This window comes from Artemia sp. Qi Xiang Cuo, chromosome 15 (assembly GCF_049724085.1).
Source record: "Artemia sp. Qi Xiang Cuo chromosome 15, ASM4972408v1, whole genome shotgun sequence".
In the NCBI taxonomy this organism is placed as follows: Eukaryota; Metazoa; Arthropoda; class Branchiopoda; order Anostraca; family Artemiidae; genus Artemia; species Artemia sp. Qi Xiang Cuo.
In genome coordinates, this window is record NC_142808.1 from 16,900,962 (window position 1) to 16,914,178 (window position 13,217).

The window sequence follows — 13,217 nt, forward strand, 5'->3', positions numbered from 1 at the left end:
CATAAGCTATAGTATTGGTTATTGGGAAGTTTACAGACGTTTTCAGGGGGGGAGGTTTCTGGTAGTGAGGGGTGTGTCGGTGGTTATTTGGGAGGATCTTTCCATGGAGGAGGTTTTCATGGGGAAGGGTCATTGCTATGAAGGGGGCGCCGGATTTCCCAGGATTATTTTATAAAACGATCAGAAATTAAATTTTAAAGACAAGTTTTTCAACTGAAAGTAAGGAGTCACATCAAAACTTCAAACGAACAGAAATTATTACGTAAATGATTGGGTTAGCCCCCTATTCAATACCTCGCTCTTTAAGCAAAAGATTTTTTTAGTACTTACATAAGAGCTATTTATTCTAATTAACGGCCTTTGTGGTTAAGGGGTTATTTTTAAAGAATTGGAACAAAATCTGAACTTTAGTGTAAAGAGCGAGGTATTGACTAGGGGGCGAACCCCTTAATATACTTATTAAAAATATATGAATATAGAAATTCGTTACGTATGTTAATTCGTTAGTTACGTACTTTTATTACTAATATAAACGTTCGTAAATAAAATTAAATCACTTTCGAGAAAGCCATTTAACCAAATAAAGGTAAAATTAATATGCATTTTTTTTATTTATTCATGTACGGTGAGCCAAAATCAAAACCTGCATTAATTCAAAAACGTTCAAAAATAAAAAAAAACAATTTTTTTTAACTGAAAGTAAGGAGTGACATTAAAAGCGTATATGAAAGGGACTGCCCCCTCCTCAACGCCTCGCTCTTTACGCTAACGTTTTTATTGTTTTTAAAAATAGAGTTGTGAGAAACAAACTTTGTAATGGAACACGCCTGGTTGTTACTGAATTACGTACAACGCAATTAAAACAAAAAAAAAATACTGGGGGAACAGCTAGATCAGAAGCTCATATTCCTAATTTTAGAAAAAGCTGGAATTGTAGTTCATATTTCTCAACATATGCTCGACTTCAGTAAAGTGTAAATTGTATGTAGAGTAGCCTACAATGACATCGATTTTCACTTCGACCAGTAGAGATGACCCTATAACTCCGATCACTCACCCCTGCTGCCACCTATAACTTTTTTTTACATAATTTATGTCTGTTTGTTTTCAGTGAGAATGAAAAAACAGGAATTTTGTCACTTTTATGGATGTTTCTATGGATGGTTATGTGTGTAGGTCAATTTATTTAATGTTTTCATGGATGTCAACAGTAATTTATGGATGTTTTAATGGTTTATGTCATTGAGAATTTGAAAAACAGGAACTTTCTCACTTTTATGGATGTTTTTATGGTTTTTGTCAGTGAGAATGAAAAAACAGCAACTTTCTCACATTTATGTATGTTTTATAGTTTTTGTCAGTGAGAAGGGAAAAAAAGGAACTTTCTCACTTCGATGGATTATTGAGTCTAATGGGGACAGGTCAATGACACTTCCTTCATGTTGTTGTTGTTGCTCGAGGCAAATGTTACGTGTTTTCAGGAAACAGTTAAATCATGTGTTTTCTTCTCAGCAAGTCAGCGAGTCGGATACATCTTAGCGCCGGAGGGAATATAAGGAAATGATTTTTGCTATAGTTTTATTAGTCTGTGAATAGAATTCAAAGGAGTGAGAAGAACAGTTTTGACTTTACTCATTTGGATATATATTTGTGTTGATGTCGAGTGGAATGTTTACCCTCTTAGAAGTTGATAGTGGAGTTGATGGTAATAATACAAGAGCACCAAACATTGCGGTGGAAATTACGAAAGGATCACGGCTTTGTCTGGAATGGGATGCAGTATATGCAAGATATGTGATATCCTTGACCAAATTTAAAATGGAAGATCAATTATGTTTCACTGCAAAAGTTGATATAGCACATGTGAATAGACTTCAACGTGCTTTAAGCGCTTTAGTGAAACATATCAAAGACAATAAACACTATCACTAACTGTACATGCTTAGTATTATTGTTGTTATAATTATTCAATAAAATTGTTTCGAAATCGAAAATATTCCCTTTCTTTTCTGGTTAGGACTAATGAATCTGGGTTAGTCTAGAGTCAGCAGTCAGAGTGAAATGACTTAAAAATGAATAAACTTGAGAAAGAGAGAATTAGATCAAATCTAGTGTTTATGGAAAAACATTTGATTTTGGAAAATGATTTTCTCGATTTATCGCTGCAACGTAGGATGTTCTCTCGGGAAACACTTGAAATTATATTGAAAAGTGATTCTCCCCCATTGGACTATTGTATGAAACTTTTGAAATGCGATTCCAATACATATAGTCAATTTATTGATGTAATTATTGAAACAAAGCAAGATCATATTGTGAATATGCTTTTGAAAACATTGACAGTGGATTCAATGTAGATGGCTCCTCCTTCGAAAGAGGTAACGTCACAGAGTTACTCCTCTCCCCCTTCCTCCACTTTGAATTTATCGAGCGAAGACGATCAGTTTCGTTTTAGCTGTGAGAGAGTTGACATCGGAAACCAAAAAAAATGTTCTATATATGTCGATTGTGCATGTACAAGCTTGGCAGTTTGACTCAATTTGAGAATTGTACAATTATTGCTGACTATATTGAAAAGTGTAAATTATGTAATCCTTGCAAATTATATTGGGGCTATGCAGTACAAATTAAAGGATGTAATTCATATCTTGAGGAGGTGTGTGACTCTCACCCTAGAGGGCACCTGTGCTCCAATTGTCACCATGATAAATGTGATCAGTGGGAGAACACTTACCCCGCTATGATTGGAAAGAGTCCTAAACGTGATTTTAGTTTATTTCTACGCTATTGGTATCGTCGTGGACTTAAATTATTCTGGGAAGAGGATTCTGGTCTACAATTCAACTGTTGGGGTAACAAGACAATCTGGTTTCTACGTCATCGCTGTGACGACACTGCCTACTATGACTATAAACCAAGTGATTTTTATTTGGCAGTTATCGAATGTGATTCACCACTTGAAAACACTGTATGTGATATTGCTTCAAATAGACAGATTGAAACTCGTGAATTTCATAATATGAATGCAAATAGTATCATTGACTATGCAAAGAGATATGACAAGAGTGAAGTTACATTGTACTGCAGAAAATGTGACCCTGACTTTGCCGTCAATCAAGATGAATATACAGTGAATCCAAATGATTTACCAGCATCAGTGGTTCATGACAGTTGCCTATACACCGATGAAGAAATCTAAAGTGAAAATTTGAAGAAGTTGTTGTATATATACATTTTATTAATAAACAAATCCACAAACATTTTTTAAGCACTTTACTCTTAGGGCACTGAAATCAATATTAAATACACTTGTAAGTATATTTTCCACTAGAAAGTCGTTCAGACGTGGATTTTCACCATAAATGTGGAGAAACTGCTTGTAAGTATAGCCACGGCATCGGAACACAAAATATAGTAGTGCATGGAAGCCACAGCTTTTAGTCGTTAGATCCTGCACCCTCTTTCAATTTTGAATAATAGTTTTCCACTGCTCTCAATATAGTTGCTGATGTGAGGTATGTAGAATGTATAGGGTAGACCAAGAGGATCAAAAAATTCAATCGTCTTCATTGTTTGAAAGATGCACAGCCAATGACCCGTCAGCACAGTCGATGGACTGCTATTAACAGTCATCAAGGTATTGTTCGCACTTTGAATTTTTCCAAGATAGTCTGAGGGTAGACAATAAGATTTGTACTGGGACATATAGGGGTCCATATTAAATACATTTACTATGTGACTGGTGTTCATGGCACCAAGTCTAGTAGAGCACTGCCTTTGGGAGTGATTTCCCAATAGGTTTCATATTGATTTAGTGAGATTAGTGCAATACTCTCAGCCAATGGGTCGGCAAATGTACACTCTAAACGTACACTCCCCATACGTACTATACTCATATCCTGTGTGCCAGACAAATCCAATACAATGATACCATGTGTTATAGCAGACATTTCTTCGGTTACACCATTTTCAAATAGTTGCGAATCATGATCTAGGGTTTGCATGGTCAACTCATACAATGTTCTATAGTATTTATCAAAAGATAGATTTTAGAGTGGGATTCCATTTACTGTGCGCACTTGATATTAATGCACAAACATCTAGAATTTATGTTGGCATTTAGTCCATGATTCTATTGTATCGGCGCTTATCCGAAATGCCAATGCAAGTTTTGAGAGGATTTCGCCATTGAATAAGCATGAATTGGTGGAGGTGCGTGAGACCATGGCAATATGACATCGATTGGTGATTGTGTGAGGAACAAGCAGCTTAATATTATTTCCATTGGCTCTCAGTTTTTCCACGGCCAAAGCAACAGAACTCATAACCTGTTGTTTGCGCACATGAAGTATTGCTGAGGTGAGGGAGAGACTTACATCGGGATTGGCAGCAAGTTCTTTTCTCAATATGAAATTGGATGGTGCAAGCGTCAATTTTATATCCACTTTAATATTGGGCGGCAGCCATTGGGGTATATTAAATATTTCATGATATATTTTTCCAACTAGATGTAATTCACTTGTTGTAGCGTTTTTAAGTGCATCTGTACTATCAGTATTAGAAATATATTCATATCCATTGGAGGCGCCTCTCAATTCCTTGTATGACTTGGGTGTCATCAACATGAATTGCATATAGCTTGCATAGTTTGAGAGATTGTTGCTTGTGCTAACCAGTGTGCCGTTGATGTAGACACTAATTTGACGAAATAAATTAAGGAGTATACAATTTTCTTAGGATATCCCATCGGCTCGAACAGGCATTGTATTATCGGATTTCCGGACTTCCATTTGTAAATCTATAAATGTTGAACACATGTTCATAAAGTAGTCTTCATTGGAATAAATTTGAAAGTGGATATTATCGGAGAGGGGTTGTTGAGGATAAAATTGTTCATAGTATCCATGCTTGCCACTCAAGTCAACATTTTCAGTATTGAATAGTTTCAATGAGGTGGTGATTGAAAGTTGAGAATCCTTATGCGACAAGTAGGACATCTTAAGAGAGGAAATCTAGTTTCGATCTGACAATTCTCTTCCTTGGCCTTCTGTTTACAGTACGTATCGGCTTTTTCCTTCTTTTCTTTGACAAGAGGGATGATGTCTTTCGTTTCCGACCTGAGTGGAGACTGATGAGTGATGTACTGTTTCTTGACCTTTTTAAACCTTTTCCATCTTGTTTTAATTTCTCGCCAAGTGTTCGCGCACTGGACATATGATTTTCCGAAGCACTTTTTTTTTAATCCTTGCCAGAGCTCCAATCGTATAGTGTAGAGGATGCGAAATCTGTCGCAGCCGGTACAATATATTTTCTAGCCAAAGGTAGTGAAGAGCGAAACAGCTGAGCAAACCAGCTGTCAAGACCATAGCCAGACATTAACGAGCGACCCTTGCAATATTCCATTCCATTGCCCTGTTGTTTTGGGCCAAGAGTATTAACATAGCAGTCAATATCAAGACAAGTGAATACCAATTTTCTATTAGACATCTTGCTGTTCAACAATGGGGCAAAAATGGCATGCAATCACATCCAAATCATTTGAAACTGCTATGGGATCCCCAAATTCACTTCATAGTGTTAACTGACAGAGTTCCAAATAGGAAGTGTTTACGGGAATATACTGAAGATGCTTTATATTGTAATGATGAATATGCTCTTGACTGGTTTTTCGTTCAAGAACACGTAGAAGGGGAACATTTGAATTACCAACCCGAGATGTTTCCACAAACGATGCATAGAGAAATATGCAAGTGTCTGTGGAGAAGGCAGGCGGGTAGTCAGCAAAAATGAAATTAGTATTTCCGGTAATTCTGCCGCTGAGCAATCTAAGCATACAAACGGTATTCTTCTCTAGAGTATAATTGAAAACGACGGTCTTGCCGGCAAAAGTAGAACAAATCTAAGCATGGCCCTCCTCCTTTAAGGCGTTAAAATGACAAGCTCCTTTTTTACGATTAACCAGAATTGGGTCGTTAGTAAAGGATACATCATTCATACAGGTGAGTTCCTCGTAGGGTAATTCAATATATGGATAATCCAACCAATTGATTTTTTGAATTTGTTCTTGATCACCTGGTGGTGGCGGCCAATCATAGGGTCTAATTTTTATTTTTTATTTACGATCCTTTCTCAGGATGTCATAGGTATTTTTGAGAATACAATCGACAAGAGCCACTTCTTACTTTCCGTCGAATTTGATGGTGGGGGAGAGTTTCGTCCAAAAATCACTTGTTTTATTCAGATCATTGTAGAGAGGATCAGAAACATTGGACATGAAAGTCACATAGAAATCATTGGGCATTGTTAATATCTTCAGAACTGACCCAAGAATCAAAATCATTGTTGTATCATAGCCAGAGAACAAGCAACTGTCTGTGGCCCCTACGAGTACGAATCTTTAATATTTTTTCAATTTGATAAATTTCACTAGTGGTTCCTATTTTTTGCAATTAATGGTCATAAAAACCGTTAAGGATACCTCAATCTTGTGTTTTTCTCTTCCGTTGTGTTGTGGGCTTAGATCCCAGAATTTTGAACACATTTACATGTTAGCTAACCTATAAGTAATTACCGTTTTCGAAAATATTGGTGGCTCTAATAATTTTGACAATATCGACAAAATTGAATTTCTTCTTTGTTTTCTTCTCATTGTCATTAAAGTTTTGCTTTAGAAAAGTATCCAATGTATTTTCCCTATAATGAACCTCCTCAAGGCTAGAATTGGAAATTGATCGATGTGGTCGATGGTTGTATATCTGCATGATTTTATCTAAATCATGAATAAAAGCCGGTGTATTTTTCAATGTACAATATCTTGAAATTAATAGACGAATCGTATTTATTAATCGTTCAGCCAATGCACCCTTTATCGGACTGTGACTATGATAAAGTGTTGTATTATATTTCAAAAGAACCTTTTGCACATGGGGATTAACAAATTCACTGCCAAGATCCGATTGAATTTTCTATACGAATCCTGTTCAAGAATGCTTTCAATGGCCCGAGCAACTTCAACACCACTCTTTGACCGTAATGAAATGGCATATGCATAGCAACTAAAGGCAGTGATGACCACTAGACTATATTTTTAGGGTGCATTGTGACGCCATTGAACTGCGTCTAAAGTTAAAAGATCAATTTGCATTACATTCAGAGGGGAAAGCGCTTTAGTTTTTCGATATTGTTTACTGCGAAGCCTATGATTCCGATGTGGTGTGTATCTCGGTTCATTCTCAAGACACTCTTCTGAATTCTTCAATGTGGTGCCAGAGACAACTCTAGAAAGCGTTTTGGGAGAAAATAAGCTCCCCGCTTCGCAGATGTTTTCATAGACACCTTTCAAAACTTCATCCATTTTGAACGTAGACACATAGTGTAATGTCCACTCCCCTTTTGCACACTGAAGGGTGAATCAATTCGTCTTTGCTTTTGACTAGCAACCACAGGTGTTGTAAAATCAGTAGTGCTAGTATTTTCAAATATTGACTCTTCTTATTTTTTAAATGGTATTGGCGTTGTAGGAGAACTATATTCTCTTAGTTTTTTTAAAATTTGCTTATTGCCAATATGACTTTCGGGAAAGTTTGATTCACTTAGAAAGGTGTATAGATTATCGTCAAAGGATAAGAGTCCTTTACGATTCGTCACCATATCAAAAATTAAATCAACTAGATTATAACTTGTTCCCTGAATTATAATTCGTTTCCCTGTGCTGTCGACTTGAACTTGATCACCAGTTTCCAACAAGAGATAAGATAATACTCTTTTACTCTGTTCCCGATAGTTCAATTCCTTCTCCTTTGATTGAACAGACTCATTAAGAGAGATTCCTTGTTGAAAGAGATCGGTGACGGCAGGGCTCTCATGGTAAGTCCTATGTTTGTCCGCGCGACGCAAAGCATCTTGGGGTAAACGAAGTTTTTTATCATTGACAATATTCTTGTCACTAACGATTTTGCTTAGATTGTCTTCAAAATTTTCAATGGGTGAGAGGATAAGTTCAAATGGTACCAATTTATAGGGTTTTGCCATTCTCTAGAGAAAACTGTTTACAAGTCCTGCAATTATTGGCAGTAAAAGTGTGAAAAAGCTACCGCCTGCTTGAAGGAGCCGTGTCCTTTTAAATTTGTTAACCTTGTTTTTAAAATCCAAGGCACGGACAGTGGGACTATGTTTCGTTGTTTGTTGTCTAACACCTTCTGCCAGTTGAACATTGCCCTCAGTTAAATTTAAACAAAGTTCAGATATTAGATTAATGAAATCATTGTCGACACCATGTTTGAGTATGGCATTCATATGAAATGGTTTCGAAGAGTTTAGAACGGAAAATAAATGCTGCTGTTCATGTAGTTTCTCCAGTATCATGATTTCAACTAATAGCCTTTTCTACTGTTCACCGGAAGATATACTGTAATTTCATTGTCGAAAATGTCGGTGACTACACGTAGATCCTCGGGTGAGCTCTGATTAAAATCCAGCAAAATTTAACCATAGAATTTGTTAGTCACTTGTTTGTATGCTGACAGCAGACAGTTTGGGGCGCCGGGGTACATCTGTTTATTGAGTGTTATGAGCGAGCTAGAATCCCGAACGACTCAATATATAATATAGATGGTGCAATTCAAAGCAAGGGTTCGCATACATTTGCTCTGATGAAACAGATTGTGTAGAACTAGGGTTACGGAAATGTGTTCATGATGAGATCGGACGGTGAACAATTGCAGCATTTGCTGTGAGAACTGTTCAATGGATTCAGCCGAATCATCAATAATCAGCCACGAGTTCGGTTCAATAATATTGAAAACATCAAGTCCTCTTATGAATTGTATTGGTATGGATGTGGCAATAGCTTTTATTTTATCATAGGACTCCTGCCAAATACTATAGCAATAGTATATTTTTTTCGGTTTTTCCAAAAACATTTTATCGCGATTTTGAATTATTCTAGCTAAAAGTGTTGTTTTCCCCGACATTGAGGGCCCACACAGAAACGATCTAAAGGGTGTTTTAAATTGATACATGCTGTTGACCACAGTCGGGCTATGACTAACTGTAAACCATATGTGTCCGGTGAATAAGTAGTAACTTCCCCAGAGTTCTATCTATTCCAGAACGACAAAAACAATATTTCCTCGCAGCATTTATTATAGAAATATGAAGACAAATATTTGTTCAAAATGAACAATGGAAACACATATTCAACAAGAACTCGACAAAATTTCATGGTCAACATGAAAACTCTATTTGTTCAACATGAACGACGATAACACTTTATAAATAAAACACTTATTGTCTTTAAACACTTTTCTGTACAACACTTTATGTACAATAAAAAACACTTTTGTCCATCAATATTGTCTTTAATTACTTTTTTTGTACATCAACACTTTTCTATACAACAACAAAATACACTTGGAACATGAACTAGCACAGTTGAACACTACAGCGAATTTAAAGGTAGGGCCCCCCCCCCCCGGGGGCGGCCGCGGGTGGGACCCCCCATCCCCCGGGAGCCGGCCGCGGGAAGGGTCCCCCCCCCCGTGAGCCGCGATGGGAAAACAATAGTTGTCATCACTGCTAGAGGTTAGTGGTTGGGCTAGTTGGGTCAGTGGTGGTGGTTAGTTGGTTAGTCAGATTAGGTTAATTTATCCAGACCAAGTTGATTGCGATAGTCTATACATTCAACTCGGTCTGAAATACAATAGTGGCCATGAGGCAGGACACTCACACCATTCTCGAGCACATAGACTTTGTCGGATATACACGACATTGCATTCTTTTCCACTTTCACAGTATAATTTCTATACTGTAGAGAGCGAATTTCAAGCACTTGTGCTCTCAGCACTAGGCTACTTTCTACACAGTCTCTGTACACGCTCATGTAGAAATTGCTCTTTAAAAAATATGTAGGCACCCCTTTACATGTCTTCTTTTCATCCCCACTATGTGTTTCAATACAATAAACTTTGGGGCCCGGGAGCACCCCCCTGGATATTAAATAGCTCCCCGTCTCTAATTTTAGCATGAATAGTTATTTTGGGGCTTGACGTTTCACCAACTCGGGGTAGATGGATGGATTCCAGTTGTTGAAATCCATCCGCGAGCTGATGTGTTCCCCCTTTTCTAAATCTCCCAATAAATCTTCAGTCCCATTTACCTTTAACAGCAGAGAATCTGTATCCCCACAGTAAATTTGAACCGCCCCCTCCCGGGAACAGGGCACCTTGAATACATTGTATAAGATCGACAACATGAGCTTTTTGCAAATTTATAGTTCTGAACTGCCGCCTGCTATATTCTTGTTCCGTGCTAAATTTCTCTTTCACCTGTGTATAAGAACCAAGCTAGTCTCTATGCGCATGAACGATGTAAAATTGGGGTCGGCAATAATTCTTGCAAACTTTAGAGGTTCAGTCACAACGTCGCAGCGAGATCTATTACGTACGCTTTCACACATTTTGCCAAACGCTGAATTTAGAATGAGTTTGTACAATTCCTTCTCTACCTTGGAGTTTGCCCTAGAGCGTTTATCGACAAAAGTATCGATAAACATTTTTAAATATGATCGCTGATTGAACTGTAGGACCCTATGTATTTTGGATATTTTGAAACCATTGTTCACTATCCAGCGCGAAAGCACATGGTAAACAACGATATTCTCTTTAGGGTCAGAATCAGCAATCAGTTTTTGCTCAGAGGGAGTCCAATGCATCCCCATATCCTCAGCCAATGATTTGTTGTAGGAGCTCAGCGAGTTCCTGGTCACTGGCTAATTGATACAGGGAAAAACAAAATCTCTGACGGAATTGTGAAGTGTCAGTGAGATGCGACCATCAATTTCAAAGAACTATCTTTGTTGCTCATTGTGCTCAAAGGTGTTTATGTCGGAGAGCTAACAAGAATTCTCAAGCCATTGATAGTTCCAACACGGCAAAGAGTAGTGGGACATTGCCGAGGGGTATAACGAGTTCATGTCCAAGAACACTGCATTTGACTTTACACCGGTGCTTTGTCCACTCGGATCGGTTGACAAGACGCGGTCCCCGTGAAAAACTTACCCTCCCCTCATTGAACGCTCTACAAAAAGATGTTGATCTACATCTGTGATTAGGCCTATTTCCTCCCTACTAATTTTTAAAATTAAATCCATCACTAAATGGGGTGTGGAAAAATAATATCCTGTATCTAACCCAAACTCTGAATAGATTTGGTCTGTGTTCTTACAGACTATATCCAACAGAGTTAAAACGTCACTGGCCAAGTACAGTCTATAATAATCCCACCCATTTTTACAATCCCCCTTAGCCCACACCTTCTTGGCAAACTCATACTCCTCGGCTGTACATTCACTGTTGGTCAGTGAATTGTGTAAAGCTTCAATTGGAGGTAGTTTCAACTCACTTAATCGATCGCCACAACAGTAGTAATCGTCTGCATATACCCCTGCGCAGGTCAAGAAGTCATACATTTCTCTGTTTGGAAAGTGCTGTTTAAGCAAAAGAAAAGTATCAATATTGTCGCTTTTCTGCACTTGAATCATATGACTCAATGCCTTGGGAAAAAAACTAAAATAATTTAAAAACCTGATTGTATTCCAGCACGTACGCCCATTATCCACTACCTGCCATTTCAGCTCGAGAAGCAACAACGTCTTGGCCGATTTGGGAATAATGTTATAGGTAAATGAACTATTTACCCATGGACTGTCTACTCCCCCTCCCTCCCTGTGCATACGTGCCAGTGCCGGTAAAATAAATTTTAAGTCATAATTTGAATTATGGATAAAAACAGGGATAAAAAACAGTTTGCTAACATTTAAATTACACGATTGATGCTCAACCCCCCTAAACTTACTACCCCAAGATGATATCTCCTGCCACAAGTGATCATGGTCTTTGACTTTTCCCCTCCCCCTCTTTGCCCTTTTGTTCCTGGATCCTCCTCTCCAAACTCCCCCTTACACACCCAACATAATTTTTGATTTTTAATTGCGATACGATCCTCTGCAGACAGCACCATTGGATAATGGGTATTTCTCAAACCAGAAATAGCGCCATTAGCCGTGCCAATTAGTTTAGTCAGTGCCTTGACCATACACTCGTCCCCCTCATCCAATGTTTCAACTATTTCTAACAACCGCATGGTGTTAGAACTGTCTCTTTGCGCATGAGCATAGGACACTGCAATGTCCTGGTGTTCTTTGATTCGGTTTGGATATTGGGGATCATTCACCTCCACCAGCTTAGCTTCACAGTCCAAAGATATTTTGTTGCATTGGAGGAGGGTGTTTTGGAAGTTTTTAAAGCGTAGAATGGCCCTATCCCCTGAAACTATTTCTGCTGTCTGGTTGCTAAACCGTCTACAGTGTCTCATATGATTTTTCAACTTTAGTTTACTCCAAAATCTAGAGAGGCATACTGGAAAGTAAAAATGTACCCCCCGCCCCTGTTTGCCCTCCCCCAGAACTAGACTAATGTCTGTAATCGAATTAAAATGGCCAATTGCATTCGGTTCACTAGGTGGTGTGTATAACAACCAAACCCAGTGTTTAACCAAATCAACTGACGGGCCCCTTACGGGGAAAACCACCCCCTACTTTTTAGAACGACCCCTATTTTCAAATTCGGTTTCATACGCTACCACAGTAACGCTGATATTTAAATGGAAATTAGCCTTTTCAAAATATCAAAAGATCTTAGCGTTACTGGGTATTTTCGTTCTAAGCATGAGAAATCTACAATTGGGAAATGGGACCCGTCCTTCCCATGTACAGCCCAATGATCTAAATTCGTCTTAGAAGCGTCACGTGCTAGAGGCTCGTATGCTGATATGAGGAAAGCATACATGAAACACTTTTGATCTGTTTCAAAACAAATCTTCTGGACACCTTGACAACCTACTAGATCTGGATTATATTTTAAAATGGTATCCCTCTCAGACCTAGCCCCCCCCCTCTTAACATAAAATATTTCTTAAATTTACCTATATTTAAGCTTAAATTTTCAATAAATAAAACTACAGACCCGCTCCCATTTTCGTTATAGTTCTCGAGATGCGCTATAATTTGTCCTACCCACTCGGAAAAAATTTCCTTCAAAATTTGCTAAATTTGGATAAATTACGCGCATCTCGGAATGTATATAATGATAATAAACTTCACTTTTCCCCTCATTTAAATAAAAAACCTTTAAAACAATAGAAACCTTAATTGAATTCCT

General features: G+C 37.9%; 1 protein-coding gene across 1 annotated transcript in view; it reads left to right on the forward strand.

Moving 5' to 3' along the window:
- LOC148943393 (lysosomal acid glucosylceramidase-like) overlaps positions 1 to 13,217 on the forward strand; it is a 117,033-nt gene that overhangs the window by 34,021 nt on the left and 69,795 nt on the right. The window lies entirely within an intron of this gene.